At 41.2% G+C, this 16,257-nt stretch overlaps 1 protein-coding gene across 2 annotated transcripts in view; it reads right to left on the bottom strand.

Annotated features, from left to right (window-relative positions):
• Nucleotides 1–16,257, bottom strand: part of CSRNP3 (cysteine and serine rich nuclear protein 3) — a 166,181-nt gene that overhangs the window by 105,383 nt on the left and 44,541 nt on the right. For both annotated transcript variants that reach the window (XM_019553595.1, XM_019553594.1), the window contains one exon: nt 8,764–8,853. The gene's annotated coding sequence lies outside the window, so the exon portion shown is untranslated. The remainder of the gene's footprint in view (nt 1–8,763; nt 8,854–16,257) is intronic.

The raw sequence follows: 16,257 nt of genomic DNA on the forward strand, positions 1-16,257 counted from the left end.
TGGAAGACTATCTTTGGCTGAGGCCAGAAGTGAGAAGTTTTGGTCAACTGATCTTCCACTGTCAGGGTTGTGGAGCATTCATGAGATTTGGGCATATCTACAATAAAGTCTAGAAAAATAATGAAGCAGGCTGGGGAGGGAACGGCAAGAGGCTGGAGGAGCCCACAAGGTTTCTATATGAGCCTTTTAGTGTGGGCACAAAAATTACAGAAGCAGACAAAGTCTTGGACTGTCTCATGCAGGCATGGCCACCAGAAGTATCAGGCAACCCAGTGATAGGCCTTTTCCATTTCTGACTGGCGTGTTAAGAGCAAGTCATGGCTTACATGAAGCACTGTCAGTCAGGCCAGACCTGGGGCACCTAGATCCTACCCCAAGTGAATGTGAGCCCCCACCCGTATCTAGTGAGGCTGTGGGCTGTCAAGAAAGGGCAGCCTGCTCTTCCAGGGAGGCAAATTCCTTCTTGGGTGGCAGCTCAGATCAAGGTTAGCAAATCTTTTGGTAGCGTAGCAGCTCTGGTTGGTTCAGATCTATACAAAAGTAAGTGCTAAAGCAAAAATCCCCTCTCTCAGGTGATCTCTGGTGTGGTTTTAAATATTCTCGGTCTTGAAGTACGTATAGGATTTTTTCCCCAAAATATGTCAGCTTTTTAGAAAACAAAAGAGGCCGAGGGCTCACAATGCATGACAACGATAGCAGAATGAGTGGCAGGGCATGATCACCTTTTGATACCTTGTGACTGAGCAGAATTTTTAGGCACCTTATTTACACTAGTTTTCTCATTGTCAAATGATGCACTTTGTTTAATTCATTTTTACTAGAGTGAACATTTTAGTTACAAACAAGTTACAACCAAATGTCATTTTTGTGGTGGGCTTCATCTGTGCCAGGATGCATCTCAGCACAGTGGATCTGACTGATTGCCAGGTATAGATGAAGCCCAAGGCTGTTGTCCTACAGGATCCTGGGGCTGCAGAGGCCCAATCCTGTGGGACAATGGCTCCAGGTTCCTGGTCCCTACACAGGGAACCCCAAGTGCAGGAAAATTGCTGGGTTGCATTTCATGCTACAGAGCAAGGGGACCATATGGGATACTGTGCTCTGTGTTTGCAGACATTTGCCCTGGAATCACCTGCCCAGGGCCACTGGAGAATTCAAGCAGCCCCAGGCAGTGGGGATTGTGCCATAGGCAAACAGGTATACTCTACAATAAGCAACAAACTGTTACCAGGAATCATTGTGCAAACATTTTGGGGGCAAGGATATCTGTGTATCATGTTATGGACAGCTGTTAAAAAATGTTATGGTAGCACAAGGGTGACATCTGTTTACACCCTGAGTGAACACTATTATGTGGAAGTGACATATACTGGATGACCCTCTGCTATGTGGAACAAAACAAGACAGTAAAGCAGGAGAGAAGGGTCTGTGCATCTTCCATGTTCTCCAGGGAAGAAAGGGAAAAAAAGGTATACAGAGAGAAACATGGGGCCTGGAAGTGAGGTGTGATCAGTTTACAATAATTTTTTCTCATACGTAAATAGGTTTCTAAGTACAAGTATGTGCAGGAGCTCCTCTCAGTAAAACTAACAGGTACCTCCGTTTCCCACTCTACATCTTTCCCTGAAACGGGAGTAGGGTACAGGCTGACATATCCAGTGGCTACATGGCACAGTAAATAAATGCCAGCAAGAGCAGTCAGGAGTCTAGAGTGCCACATAGAAAAGACTATCTTTTTGGTGGGAGAGGCTGGGGTCATTATTGTGTGTGGAGCCTGCTGCAGATCCACTGAATTTGCTGACTGTGCTCTCTTGCTTTACAATAAAGGATAGAATCCCTTTCTTTTACGAAAAGATGTGCTATAACAACACAAGTTCTAATTCATCTAACTCATAAAATTTGGGGCATAAATGTTATCCTCCTGCAAGATGGTAACCTATGGCCTACTGCAAGGAACTTAATTTCACAAATATTTTCACTGTTTTCGCCATGGACTGAAATGTTTCAAAATTCAAAATGATATTTTTCTGTTTTTGCAAACACTTTATAAAACTATCACATGAAAGACCACAATATAGTAGAAATGGGAAATATTTACATATTAGAACATGTATTCCTAGTAATCTCAGTATATAAGCCACCAGTTCTTTGTCTTACTTTTTCACTCTGAGTTATTTTTCACCCTTGCTTACCAAAACAAAACAAAAAGCCCCCAAAAGGCAAGGATGGAATGTTTTGGGTCAGCTAAGGAAAAAATATTAAAAGACAGAATTAGAAGTTAATGGGATTTGAGCTATGAAATCCTATTGGTGGTTTTGAAAAACTGCCCCTTGTAATTACAGGGAGAAGGGCTGTACTGCTGAAGAAGTAAATACTTGCTTGGCTGGCAGTGCATCAATCAGGTCATATGTCATAAAGATGGGAAAGTCTTTGCTTGCAATTCATGTAATCAGAAAGCAGGTTTTTAAGTACAGTCTCAGCAAAATTAGAAGTTAGCGTGAAGTGGTTACATAAAATCTTGTAGCTTACTATGAGGAAGGAAAATAGAAAAAAAATCAAAGCACTTAGTGCATGGGGCTACTGTGATCTTTGACTTGCACTCTGTAGAAGGGATCAGAAGAATTTAGATGACATTTGCAGCTCTGTCAACTGTGCATATAACCCTTACATTCCCTTCAGCAAAAAAGTCATCTTGCTTGCACTTATTTTATTCAGACTATTGGGGAAATGTACACATAGAACACAGGTTTAGCCCATTTCTTTTATTATGGAGCATATGGATGTGTAATTTCCCTGTGGTAGTTAGAATTTTTTTGCTTTGGAAAACTCAGATCTCTTTGCCAGTATCTGAGTACAAACTGTTATTTGTTTACTGGTCCCATAAGATTTTATACTTTCTAGTTCTCTCATGAGTATTTGCCTTTCCAGGTCAGTGGGGGAACTATTAAAAAAGTGGCATGCGAAGGCTGACATGCCTAATACCTTAACTGAACTTTGTGAGGAAAGGGAATGGTGCTAGTTCTTACATTTGTTGCAGACTAATATCAGTCCCACTAGAAAAGAGTGAAGATAGGATGTGACATTACATAAATAGGACATTATACTCTTACATATGTTCATAATTATGTGCTGGATGAACAGGGAATTCATCATCTTTTCAACCAATTTCCTTATACTAAATATAAAAAATGATGGTAAAAAATAAAGTTTGGAAAGTGAAACATTACAAAAATCAGGAAATACCAGAATTAAGGTTTGCCTCACTTGTTTATCTGTATGTCTTTAATTATATCACCATGTACTGTTTTTCTGAGACCTCCACTTTATTCAGTGTTCACTGAATGAGCAGCTAATCAATATTTTTTCTCCTCCATGCTCTTCAGTAGGTGGCTTCTCTGGCTTATGCACTACACAGTATTCAAACCCTGCTCTGAAGACAGATTCATTTCCTCATGGGCTTTTCATCCCTATAGTTTCAGAATGCTTCACATATATTAATATATCTTTGCCAAACCTTTGTGAGATGTAGGGTTGGTATTATCTCCATTTCATGGAGCTGAGGCAGAGAGACATTAAAGTAAAAATTGTCTACTAGTTTTTGGGTGCCCAATTTGAGAGGCTTGATTTTATTTAAGACACCTGATCTATCAGAGTACTCATCTCTCTATAGCATAATACATGTTCAAAGTGCTACAAAATTATTTTTTATGTAGCTTTGAGTGCTCAGCACATGTGCAAATTAAGCCCCAGAGTAACATGCTGGACATCCAGAAAATGAATGGCACAGATTAAGTGACCACTTGGGAAAAGTTGGTGTAAGAGACTTACGTGCATCATGCAGAAACTCTGTGACAGAGGCCTCCTAGACCCAGTACAGAATCCAATCCTAATCCTTTTGCCAAGCCATTTCCAGCACACCACCTTCCCTTATCCGTCCAAGACTTCTTACCGTGTGAACCTAGGGCCTCTGCCTGGTGTGGCTGCCACGTCCTCAGCAGAGCACCGGGGCAAACACAGGCAGCCAGAACTCCCCAGCCAGGCCTAGCCACACACCCAATCCCTGCCACCAGGGTACACTGGCCCTTTATCCCTTCCAATATAAACCCCTGACCCAAAAGAGAAAGTGTCCAGGCAACAAGGTTCAACCTTGTAACTAGGTTGGTGTATGTTTTTCTTCTGCCTCTCTTGGCTCTGACAGATTTTCTGATTTGACTTCCCCTATCCTGAAAGACAGAATATAATGCTGACCCGGTGTGGATGCCAGCTGAACCCAGCCCTGTTTAAAAGCCACACAATGTCATCAGTGCTATGCTACCAACAGAATTGCTAACCTTGACTTGAGCTGCCACCCAAGAGGAAATTTGCCCCCCCACCCAGAGAAACAGGCTGCCCTCTCTTGACAGCCCCACCAGGTGTAGGAGGGGGCTACATTCACTTGGGGTAGCATCTAGGTGCCCTAGGTCTGGCCTGACTGACAGTGCTTCATGTAAGCCATGACTTGCTGTTAGCAGGCTACCCAGGAATGGAAAAAAACCCTATTGATTGGTTGCCTGATACTTCTGGTGGCTATGCCTACATGAGACAGTCCAATACTTTGTCTGCTTCTGTGACCATTGTGCCTGCACTAAAAGACCCACACAGAAACCTTGTGGGCTCCTCCAGTCTCTTCCCATTCCTCCCTGATCTTGCTCCACTGTTTTGTTAGACTTCATTGTAGAGTGCCCACATCTAATGGATGCTCCACAATCCTGACAGTGGCAGACCAGTTACCCAAAACTTCCCATTTCTGCCCTCAGCTAAAAACACTGCCCAACTACGGTTAGATCATATGGTTCACCTTAATGGTCTACCAGACTACATACCCTCCAGCCCCAATTTCTTCCCTGATTTTGGCACAAGGCCCTGTACCTGATGGGGTCCATGTCCAGCTCTCATCCAGATACCACCCACAAACAAACGGTCAAGCTGAGAGAACAAATCAGATTCTAGAGCAGTACCTCCAATGTTACTTCAATTTCAAGCAGGACAATGCCCCCTGAAGCACTCACAGAGTTTGCCTACAACAATTCTTCACATGTTTCAAGTGGACAAAGCCTGTTCTTGGTTCCACTGCCAGTTACACCCTGCCTTACCCATCACTTCTGATAACCATGTGGCTATAGACTGGGTATAACATATGCAAGATGTCAAAAATTATTAAAACTCCATCTAGGAAAGACAGAAAATGCATACAAATGACCAATGCATGCAGACCAATATCATTACCAGGGGCCTGCTCACTCACAAGGACAAAAGGTTTGACCTCTACACCCAGCAGCCCTTACAGAAATTGGACCACGGGTGCATCAGCCCCTTCTGTATTGCCTGACAAATTAATTTGGTCACCTTCAAATTACAACTACCACAAACACTGAAAATTGACCCAGTATTTCACATGTCCCTGTTTAAGCTCTACATGGAAAACTCTCCCTCACCAATCTCAACCTCCTCCACCACTCATAGTGGTTCATGGCCAAGAAGAATACTTAGTACATGAAATTCTAGGCTCAAGGTGGAGGTGAGGAAAAATATTTTACTTAATGGATTGGGGGGGGGGGCTATGGGCCAGAGGAACACATATAGAAGCCCATAGAAAATGTCTATACACCCCAATCTGCTGCAAAAATTCTATGAGGACTGCCTAGGAAAGCCTGGAACAGCATCCCCTAGAAGGGGTCATTGGGGTGGAGGATAATGTCTCAGGATACCTGACCTGGCTTCTCCATGAAGCTCAACCTAGCTTTGGCTTGATCTCCTGGATACCTGACCTAGCTAGCCTCCTAACCCTGTGCCCCTCCCAGCCCTCTGGATCTCTGACTTGGTTTCCCAGACAGCCCTGGCTTCTGGCTTTCCTACACTCAGACTATGCACATTTCCACTAGATCTTGGCTGCTTCTCCCAACCCTGGGTGACCCTCAGACCTGGCTAACCATGGTTCAACACTACACCCAAACAGTAATACTTTCCTGTCCACATATATACCTGGTTCTCACTTTTCCAAATGTTGTCCTAGCCTCTTCCTCTCACACACTGGATTCTAGTCCTAGCCTCTTTTCCAGTTGCAGCCTCCTTTGACTTCCAATTATAGTTTTTTCTTGCTTGTCAGTTCCAATCTCCTCCAGCCCTTTCCCAGATTTTAGCCCCAAGCTTTTTGCTGAATCAGTCTGAATCTTCCCTCTTCAGCTTCCAGTGTCAGTACAATCACCAACTCCCAGGACCTCTCCAGTCCCAGGCCCACTAGACTTTTTGCCTCAGTGGATTTTCACCTCCTTTGGGTTTTATTCTTGTTTCTTCTACATTTGAAGCAGGTGGGTTTTGTCTCTAGACCAGGAGATTAGGTTAGACATTAAGTCCAGAAGCCATCTAAGCAATCTACAGAATCTAATTTCAGCCATCTAAGAAGACTTCCATCCCATCCATGATGTTTGTCATGACTTGCTAATAAGACCTGGAATACAAAATACAGGCCTGATCCCACAGTCTAAGACTCCCACTGAAATACATGAGGGTAAGACCAAAGTTATTAGGACCCTAAAATAATTTTCTGTGTACTTCCTTATATATATGCCTTCATCCTGAAGTCCAAACATTCTGCTGGAGTTAGTATTCCAGGACTAGACCCTACATTTTTAGTAATATTTGTTTTCATGCCATAGTCCAAAAAGCGATAGTATTATCAATGTTAATAGTTTCATTATTCTGTAATTTTAAAAAGTCATAATATGTATTAAGTACTCTTCCATGGATTATTTCTCAGAACCATTTAGAAATAAAGCCATCTATCCAGAGAAAGAAAACATATTAGTAGTAAGACATTAGCCTTGGCTTGACTTAAGGGACTGGAGTTAATCAGGTGCTTTTGAAAAATTCCCTTTTATTTTCAGTAGAATTTTGTTCTTGATTGTCTTTCTAGTTTTGGTGTGAATATTGTACCCATCAGTATGGGGCAAGGGTGACAGAGCGTGTCTACACGTCCACTTTAATGCATAGTAGCTTATTCTACTACATATTCAAATGGTGTATAAGAAACCATACTAAGACACTAATGAGCAGTAGACTAGGCTACTGCACATTAAGCAGTACTAAAAGCATGCACTTGGCAGCCTAATGCACATTTATGTATCTCACATTAGAGGTACTAAACTTAATGCACAATAGCAGAAGCATATTAATGTATGTATAAATGGACCCACTGAGTATTATTCTATTTTGAGATGTTTACTGAACTACCAGTAATCTAAGTAATCTAAGTAGGGAGTACCTTTCAAATAAACAGATTTTTTCAAAAGCAGAACCTATTTTATCTTAGTCCTAACACACATACATAGACAAAACTACTCAAAGAGGCCAGTATTCTTTTTATTATTTCAGTTGGGTATATCAAGGGAAACCAGTTTAATTATTAGGTTTTTTTCTTAGTAACTCTGCTGAAATAATGGTAAGAAAACAATTCCAATGAGATATGCAACCTCACTTTTGTTTTGAAGATGGGAGAATCTGGGCACATTTTGATTTTAGGTGGTCTGAATCCTTTTTCAAATTTCTCACATAAAACTAGACACAGTGTTTTAATCTTGAATTACTGAAACATACTTTTGTCTCCTACTTTCTTCATAGATTTCATAGACATTAGGGCTGGAAGGGACCTCGGGAGATCATCGAGTCCAGCTTTATCATAGCCCGGATAAAGCTATGATTTACTGCTTTATCATAGCCCGGATCTTCCAGTGTATGAGATATTTTGAAATATGCATTCTAAATAATAATAATAAGAATCTGAAACAAAAAAACCAAAGACATTTCCTCCTAAAGTAGATGGTAACATCTGAAGTTTAAGAAATTGAGTTACATTTTATTTTTAGTTGAACTCTATAGCTTTGTTAAAAGCTACCATACTGTAATATTGATGATGACTTCCATTTTCCATGTATAGTGTAAGACACATGTAGTGATCATGAAAACTAGATCTGGGCAAATAATTTACCCCCCCAAAAATTACCCACTGTAATTACCCCAGTGCACAGTTCCTTTTAGGGTGATGAAACAGGTATGAGAAGATCAATCATCATTTCTTCCAAATTATGCAAAATTTAATTTATTCAGTGAGATTTTCTAAACCTATGTGACATGTTGCAAAATGTTCTCGGTAAGTATCAGATATTTGAGCTGCATGGGTAGCTACTGGCCAGAAATGTCACATGGTATATTCTCTATTCTTTGACTGGTGGAACATGCAAAAACTTTCAGTACAAATTATATATATGTATATATAATACAATTTCTGAAAATATACCTGCATACAACTTTGAAATTCAACTTCCAGTCATACCTATGGCAGCAAAATCAACTTATTTAAATGTCTGCAGAAGGCAAACCCACTAGGATATAAGTTTGCAACAGTGAATTCATTTTGAAATTCTGAGCAAACATTCATATTTTTTACAGTATTTACCCAATTTTAATGGAAGCTGATGCCAAATCCTGACCTTACAGTAGCTTCTATTGTAAATTGTTGTAAACAGTACTGAATTTAAATTTGGTGCTGGGGAAGAGAATATTTTAACCAGCATGGTATATGAACTTAATAAACATTTTTCAAACAGAATTATTTCACTTTTATAATACTTTGCTCTTGCTGTTTTAGACAGTTGTATTCCATTTGAATTTGGGGGGTATAACTGTAGGGAACATATGTACACGAACAGCTATTTCTGAACTACTGACCTTGTGATCTCAAAGAACTCCAGTTTCTCTCAGCAGATTTTAGACATCTGAAACCATGTTTTCAGTCTGTAGATATTTCCTTAATTTTTCCTTAAAAAAATGAAATTCATGTCTTATTACTGTTAAAACAATGCAAGCAAGAATCAACTGGTTTAGAAACATTTAGTATTCCTGAGTACTCTATTGGTAATATTTATATACTATCACAAAATACTTATTCAAGCAAGAATGCAAATCATCTTATTTGTGCATAAAGTCAATTAAGGAAAATAGATGCCTGAAAAGAGAGTAAGTCTCATCTATTAAAAAGTCATATAGATTATTGTAATAAAATATTTAGCATTATACTGAATTGAATTCCAGTAAAACTTACATTTCAGAATGTAAAATGAATCTTAGTAGGAACAATTGACCTAGATCAAGAATGGTTAAATACATCTACATTTTATGGGCATGCTATTGGTACTCATTTGTTTTCCACTGAACCACTTCTTTATTAATATACTATGGAAACATGAAGCATTTAAACAACTTTCCAAGGGATGTGGACTCACTATCAGCTGGAGTCTTTAAGGTAAGATTGGATGCCATCCTAAAAGATACATTGTGATGTAGGTTTGGGGAGAAATTTGTTGATCCATATGTGTGGGTGTAGGGAAGTATAGTACTAGTGTTTCCTCCCAGTGTTCAGATTTATGGATCCAAGTTCTTCATGCCTCCCCTTCCTATTTGGGCCCTGAACAGAGCATTTATCACTCCAGATTAAGAAATCTATTCATTTAAGTCTCATGATTGACATATTTTTCCCCCATGCATAACTGAGCTCCTAGCTTACTTCTTCCCCTTCTACCCTGCTTTAGTAGTCTTTTCCACTAAAGCACCAGGCCTTTCTTGGAGAAGAATATTGAGTAAATGGGTTGGTAGGCTGGTGCTGTGAGGTTGCTACGTAGAGACCCCTTCATGTGCAAGCTGGTATATTCTAGGTATTTGCCCACAGGCAGACTGATTATCAGTTTTGGGCTCAAGAAAAAAATTTCCCTGGGTCAGATTGGCAGGATGTTGAAAGTAGGATTTCCCTTCCCTCTGCAGCACAGGCCATCATTTACCAGCTGGGATCATCCAGACAAATCTGAGTCAGTCCCTTGCCAGTGAAAGTAATGTGGACTATCCTCTCACAGTGGCAGACATTTTTGTTTCTTAGGGTTGAAATATAATTAAAGTGTTTTCACTTTAGTTAGTGAATTTGAATGAAACCTAAGGGGCCACAGTGAATGAATTTGAATGAAACCTAAGGATACAGTGGTCCCTTCTGCCCTTAATTTCTATGAAATAGATTAACTCTATTAAACAATATTCTTTCCTGCATTGAGGCAACATAGCCCTCATACAAGGACACCCAAGATGGTGCATATTTAAGACACTTGCAGATGGCTGTTATCTCATTTGGGGTATTCAGAGAAGGAGCAAGTGTAATATGTGTAAGCTGTAATATGTCTAAGTGGGTAGGAGTTGGTTCACTGTTCTTGGTCTTGGCCTGAGGGTGGTGTCAGCAATTTTTCAGGACTGATTTGACCCCAGATTATAAAACATTATAGTCTGTGGACATTATACACTTACATAATGCAATACTGTAATAATACACAACTGTAATTAATGAAATTCTGTTGCATACTTACTGAGAATACATAATTACAAGTGACAGCAAAGGTGATACTGTTTGCCATCTCTAGTAACACTTTCTTTCACATTGAAATGTTGTGTCTGCCCACAGATTTTAATCTCCTCTCCATTCTCAAGTCAAAAATCTAATTACATGCATATACTAAGAAAAACTATGTAAGGTGAAAAATAATATTAATATTATTTAAATGTATATACTCCATGGAAAAATATCACAGAAACTTTAGCACTCTCTTTGATAAAATGTAGGTCACTTATTTGGTTTCCATAGAAACCATAGCTGAACTATGCCTCTACTGCTGACCATAGGCAATGGCTGCTTTCTTTGATAAGGGGTGAGGTTACAAATACAGCTATGCCTCACTTAATCACAACTAGCCAAAACAAGTGTTTTGAAGTAAGGATAGTGTTCTCAAAAGTCTCCAGTAATGCTGAGCTCAGTTATTTAGGAAAGTTTTGGAAATGTGAATCTTAATTAAGATGTATTGCTTCAACATCTACCTGAAATGGTCATTCTGTTCTATAAATATCTGGTAAGTGAACCTAGTTCTGAGCAAGAGCTCAGAGACCCCGTGAGACAGGGAGTGCCTTCTTCTGTGGCCTGGACATAGTTCTATCTCTAGGTTCTTCTGAGCATGTTTCAACCAACTGTTTCCTCTGAGTCAACTCAAATGTCTCCCAACAAGGATGTAACCATTTCTCATCATCCAGTCTTTTCCTAGTCAGAAGCTGTAATATGTCTAAATTGATAATACATGGAAGAACTCGGTGCTGGTTTTTAGTTTAGGTGGCAAAGACCATTTTGAGACCATAGCTCTGGATTAAATTGAATTGGTTGTTATGATAGGGGATGTTGCAAGGAGCTATAGATGCAATCTTTGTGCTTAGGGGAACACAGACGTTTCCCTCTCCATTTATTTTTCAGGTAACAATTTGGGACTTGGGCTCTCAGCTCTTTGGTACACGCCAAGAAGGCTGGGTTGAAATGCAGGTGAAAGAATGCTGCATCCTGTAGCTGTAGTGTAGTAAAGGGTAAACTCTCCCTGCAGAGTAGTCAGTCAGGAAGCAACTGTGCAGAGTGACCAAAGCAGGGATCTGTAGTCATCTCAGAGCTTTCATGGGATAGATATAGTTCTATTCTGCTCCTTACTTTGGGTTATGGACAATCTGTGTATCCTTGTAAATATACACATTTAAACTATTAAAATATACACTTTTAAGTACCTGTACAGCACCTTGAGAAAAATATTCCAAAATGTCAGATAAATTAATGAATTAACACACCACAAAGTGATGTGGATGTTCACTACTTACATAAAGGGTACAAAAAGCCAGACTGTTCTCAGTGGTGGCAGATGACAGAATAAGAAGCAAAGGTCTCAAGTTGTAGCAAAGAAAGTTTAAGTTAGATATCAGTAAAAATTTTCTCACTAGGCAGGTAGTAAAGCACTAGAACATGTTACCCAGAGAGGTTGTAGAATCTCCATCCGGGGAGGTTTTTAAGACCTAGCTAGACAAATCCTTGTTTGGGATGATCTAGTTGGAAATGGTCTTGCTTTGAGCAGGGGGTTGAACTAGATGATCTCCTGAGGTCCCTTCAACCCTAATTTTCTGTGATTCTATGTAAACACTTCCAGAAGTGGAAAAAAGGCATAACCCAAATTCACATGCCAAGTCTGTGGCAGAACTGGGAACAAAATGTGGAAGTCAAGGCATCTGATTCCCAATACCATACCTCGAAAAAGGGTACTCTCCAAAAACAATTTCTCCAGTCCCCTTGTTTGTTGTTGTCCCTATTTATCCATCCTAGTTTGTTCTTAGCCCTAATTAAACCCTAGTCAATAATTACAGCACATGGTCAGACTACTGCACCTCTGCAGAAGCCTCTTGGGGAGAACTGAACCATAGATTATAAACTCCTCCAAACAACTGTTTGATCTTCAGATTAGTTATGGACCAGGGGCTCTCAATCCCCAGGCCAGAGCCTGGTGCCAGGCTGCGGTGGGTTGCCTGCCAGTCCGCAGCATGGTGAGCTGCCAGACCAGAAGTGGCCATGTGCTGGCAAATCACAGCCCCCCAGAGCTGGGTGGAGAGGCCATGGCTCCTTCCCCAGGGCTTGCAGCAGTGCAGGGTTTGCCCCTCCACCTGGGGCATAGGGGTATCCTTGCTTGTCTTCCAGCCAGAAATTCTGGTTGCAGTTCGCTGAGACCGCTAGGCCACAGTTTTCTGTGCTGCTTCCAGGCTGCAGTCTGCTGGGCTGTGGCATAAAAACTTTGGGAACCTCTGTTCTAGACAACAGTAGCCATTACAGATCAACATTTGTCCAACATAACTGAAGATATTTTCTATTCTATGAATAAGGGGAAACTGTGGTATCCTTGGTTACCACTGTGTAGCAACTGCTGTACTAGCAAATACTGACCATAGATAGGATAATCATTACCATCATAAGAATCACCACCTGTGGCTCACATGCCCTCCTGCAATGCAGGGTTTTAATTGCAGTTCACATAACTGTTGAAATTAGAGCACTACACAATTAAAATACCTACTACTACTAAAAGCACCATTCACTTCAACAAGGAGCAACTGCAACAAAGGAAAAAGCCTTAGGTGGCAGAACCTGGGAAGGGAAGACAACCTGCTATTTAGATTGAATGTGACTTTAAAAATAAGTGAAATCCACCAATTACAAGATTGATTATATTTAGGTTTTTCAACCCCCTGAACAAATCTACCCTCGCATATATTTAAGTGCAATTATTATGAATACACATTGTTCAGAACCTAGTCTCCTGAGTGCTTTATCATGAGCTGTGCAAATGTGATACAGTCACAGGCCTCCATAAAATCTGTTCAGAATAGCTGTAATTTTGCTCTGCAATGTATTTTTCCTTCTGTAATATTACAATGCAGCAGTACCATCTGAAAATACAATCTTTATATTTGGTGCAGAGACTACATAGTGATTTCAAATAGGTATTGTCCAATATACGCAATTCAAATGGGTCATTCTTCCATGTTACCTTTAACGAATTAAAAAAATTCCCTAAAGGGAAGATCCATCAGTATGAAGGCCATAGATTTCTTTCCTTTCATGTCATTTCCCAAACATTGCTCCTACCAAGACTGAAACCAGAAATCAAAAGCAAATTAAAGGTAGTCCAAGGAGCAATTGAAGAGATCTGATATTTAATGCAATTGAGGCTTTTAAAAAAAATTAAGGGGTAGTTGTATATAATAATTGTGTATATATTGTCTTGTAATATTTGCCTACAATTTAGTGTCTTTCTTTCCCCAATATTTAAACAAGGTTAAAAAAAGGTGTGTTTTGACAGAAAATTGGGGTTTTGAGTAAATGCTTTTTTGAAAAAGTATCTAATTTCTATGGAAAAACTCAAAAATGCGAACATTCAAAAAATCAAAAAGGACTTTTGCATTTCAGTGAAAATTAGAGCTAGGTTTAAAAAGGTAATTCCAGTCTGAAATTTTCTATGACAAGATGCGGCCTCAGCTTCAGGTCACTCTGTTGGCTGGACTTGCCCTAAGGCCTAGTTCCAAAACAGTCTGGAGTGTAGGCTGCCCACCAGAAGAAATGCTGAGGAACTAGCAAGGATTTTGGAGCCTGCCTGTATTCCATCAGAGTATAAGCAAAAAAAGTTAATGAAGCAAAGCAATATTACTATTGATTAACCTGGTGATGGATGGGTCATTTTCGACCTGGAGGGACGTGGGCAGTGGAGTTCCCCAGGGCTTGGTCCTCGGGCCCACACTGTTCAACATCATCAGCAACTTGGATGAGGGGGTGAAAAGCACCATTGTTCAAATTCGTGGATGACACTAAGATGTGGGGAGAGGTGGGCATGATAGAAGGGAGGGACAGTCTACAATTAAATCTGAACAGGTGACAGGGCTGGGCAGATGGGAATAGGATGAAATTCAATACTGACAAGTGCAAGGTACTGCATTTAGGGAGAAAGAACCAGCAGCATACCTACAGGTTGGGGAACTCCCTTCTCATCAGCACAGAGGAAAAAAGGATCTCGGTGTCATTATGATTCCAAGATGAACATGGGCCGCCAACGTGAGGACATGGTCAGTAAGGCTAACTTCACCTCGTCATGCATCCATAGATGCATCACAAGCAGGTCCAAGGAGGTGATCCTCCTCCTCTATGCAACATTGGTCAGGCCACAGCTGGAGTACTGCATCCAGTTCTGGGTGTCACACTTCAGGAGGGATGTGGACAACATGGAGAGGGTCCAATAGAGGCCTACGTGCATGTTCAGGGGGCAGCAAGGCAGGCCTTACAACCAGAGGCTACAGGACTTGAACCTATTCAGCCTCCACAAGAGAAGGCTGAGAGGGGATCTGGTGGCTGTCTATAAAATTACCAGGGGGGACGTGAGGGGAATGGGAGGGTCCCTGTTCCCCTGAGCACTACCAGGAGTAACTAGGAATAATGGCCATAAGTTGACTGAGAGTAGATTCAGGCTAGATCTCAGGAGGCACTACTTCACAGTCAGGGCGGCTAGGATCTGGAACCAACTTCCAAGGGAATTGGTGCTCACTCCTACCCTGGGGGTCTTCAAAAGGAGGCTAGATAATCACCTAGCCAGGGTCGTTTGACCCCAGCATTCTTTCCTGGTCACAGCAGGAGGTTGGACTTGGTGATTTGCTCAGGTCCCTTCTGACCTTACGAACTATGAAACTATGAAACGAAAAATTTCTATTTGAAAATGCTGCTGTGCTCTCCCTTGGGAGTTGTAGTTCAGATAATTCAGAGACTAGGGACAGACATTACACATAAACTGGTTTAAGTGATCAGAAACTGGTTTAAACTTGTAACAGGGCAGATGTTTAGTGCACATAAACCAGTTAGAAAATAGCTGAAACCGGTTTGAGATAAACTTAGTTGAATGTAGTATCAGACTTAACTCATTTAGGTCAAACCAATTTATATAATGTCTGTCCCAGACTCCTTGCTGGTTCAGGTAAACCCAGACTCCCCCAGCATCCCAACATGCTCTCTGGGATGGGCTGGGCTGCTCCACAGCAGAGCTGGCCCCTCCTCTCTGCTCCCTGGATGGAGCTCCAGCAGAAACTGCAGGCATCTGCCTGGCTTCCCCATGCTCACCCCTGCTCTCCTCACTCCCTGCTAAGCAGGGATCCCTGGCCCCTTCTGCCTTACACAGACCTCTTTCAACATATAACCATATGCTGGCTATTGTCCATGCTATGGAAGACAGGACAAAGGCAGAATCAGTAAGTAGCTGGTAATATCCCTGTTGTTTTCTTAATGCAGTGATAAACACTGAATTAGGGGTGATAAACACTGTGCTATCAATTCCCTGCTGGAGGAGGAGGGCAGGAACCTCTCCCTAATCAGAGGATCCTGGCAGGCCTGACCAGTGCCCCCCCCCCAGCTCGGCACCGTGGAAGGGAAGGGAGGGCTGCTCTAGCAGCTGCTGGCTTCTAGCCTGAGCCACTGCAGGCATGTGCCTGCTTTTCTGGGATGTTTGTTCAGTTACAAACTGATTCAGCCTAGCTAGGTTTCCTTAACCTGCAAAGATTGAATCAATTCAGGCTCAGGCTTTTTGAGTGTCTGTCCCTAGCCATAGTCCCATTCTTCTAAATGGGCTGAGGTCCTTGCTGGACTTCCCTGGTGTGTTGCAGCTTCTTGATTTGCATGAAGGACCAAACTAACTCAGTAAAGGGGAAGAGAATGGAGGATGAAGGTTAGCCTGTAGGATAACAAATTGGACAGGAAACCTGTAAACTACAACTTACCAAGTCACCACAGCTGTATTTCTA

The sequence above is a fragment of the Crocodylus porosus genome, unplaced genomic scaffold, assembly GCF_001723895.1.
Source record: "Crocodylus porosus isolate Cpor-Errol unplaced genomic scaffold, CroPor_comp1, whole genome shotgun sequence".
Classification (NCBI taxonomy): Eukaryota; Metazoa; Chordata; order Crocodylia; family Crocodylidae; genus Crocodylus; species Crocodylus porosus.